Below are 1,861 nucleotides of genomic sequence, written 5' to 3'. Positions count from 1 at the left end.
TTATATGCGTGAGTGTATGTGTGTGTGCGCGCGCGCTGTTATGAACGTATATATATATCACGGTGAACTAAATGAGAGGCTGGAAATAGCAGCTAAATCTCTCGCAAGCATACCTTGTATACCATATTTTACAGTTATAAAACATTGGACTATATAATTAATGCAAGTTTACCACCAGTTCAAATATGCTTGGAGAATATTCGAATCCTCAAGATAACCATTCACTGTGTCTTGTCATGGAGAAAATTTCTCGCTGCGGACAAATTATGTAAATACACTTAAAATCAGCTCACAGCGCCACCTAGCCAGACTGTGAGATACAATCATTTCGGAGTGGTTATCTCCTCTTTAGTAACAGAAACAGAACAAGGTGTACTGGGAGCTGTGTGTTGAAAAACAATCGTCAGGTCTCGGATGGAATCTCTTTTATCATGAGTCGATTGGATCAGAGTTGATCTAAGGTTAAACTATGACAGCAACGTCAGTATTACAAAGTTCGTATACCTCTCACTGTAAGCGAGCGGCCAAACGGCAGAGATGTTAAAGAATCGGAGAGATTCAGTTGTAGTATTCGTTCCACCTGTCTGTTCTCTGTAATCAAATACTGCCTAGGCCAACTTTACTTTTTATCTATTCTCAGCCCAAAACTGAGGTACTGGAGAGGAGGGTCTGCCACAGCTAAAAGTGCACATTACGACGGTGCTTCAACAACCCTATTAGGAGTTGAGGGTCTGTGGTATAACTCTGCATGTTACAGAAACATTTATGGCCTGATGGGCGAATTGTTTAAATTGAAATGTTTATATGCATAGTCATTATAAGGACCTTGTGCAATTTTAACATTGTTTAAATTCAACTCCTTTCACGTTACTACTGTCTACTTAATCGTAACGAGTCTCATCTGGGTCCTGATGTAGCCATCCTGATGTTACAACCCTGGCGTTCCATTTGGGTGCCTACCTTTGCTCACGACTACATAGGCACCTAGAACAATTAGAGAAAAACTCGGTATAGGCCAAACTCGCTCATGAGAGCCGGCTATTTGTACTATGCATGATACAATTAATCTGTAAAAAGTTCTTTGGGACAGCTTTAGAAGATGAATGGCAATATTTGTAATGTCTCTGTCTGAATTACGTTGTGAAACCAATATAGAATTTAGAAGAATTATGAGCTTTAACAGTACATTCATAAATTACATTATTACGTTTGCAATGGTGATTGAGTGGGCAATTTTCGTTCACTCTACGATTACATAATTTTTTATCGGACTTTGGAAAAAGAAGAATTCCTAGAGTCCGCCGACGTCGACTTTGCCTTTTATCTTGTCGGAGTCAATAAAATAATTTACCAGTTGAACACTGGGATGATGTAATCGGCTTACCCGCCCCACAAAGCTTAAGGCCTTGTGCCTATCGTAAAAAGGGGTAATATTTGAAAAAAAATTATTATTACTATCCATTTTTTCGACTTTGCTACTCAATAATTAAGATGCTACTCTATAATTAACACAAGGATCATACATGCTGCATCCATCATTTTTATAGTTATGTAATGCTATTATCGATATCGCAAATATCATCGTTATTCTAGTCATTACTGCAACCATTATTATTATCACTAATGCGGCGAGCTGGTAGAATCGTTAGCCTTTCATCCTTTTGCCTTTCATCCTTCTGGGGTCGATAAAATAAATACCAGTTGAACGCTGGGGCTGATATAATCAACTCATCCCCTCCCCCGAAATTGCTGCCCATGTGGCAAAATTTGAAACTGTTATTATTATTATTATTATTATTATTATTATTATTATTATTATTATTATTATTATTATTATTATTGTCAACATTATCATTATTGT

The sequence above is a fragment of the Octopus bimaculoides genome, chromosome 19 (assembly GCF_001194135.2).
Source record: "Octopus bimaculoides isolate UCB-OBI-ISO-001 chromosome 19, ASM119413v2, whole genome shotgun sequence".
NCBI lineage: Eukaryota > Metazoa > Mollusca > Cephalopoda > Octopoda > Octopodidae > Octopus > Octopus bimaculoides.
The sequence above is the reverse complement of the archived record's forward strand: the minus strand, read 5'-3'. Positions refer to the sequence as shown.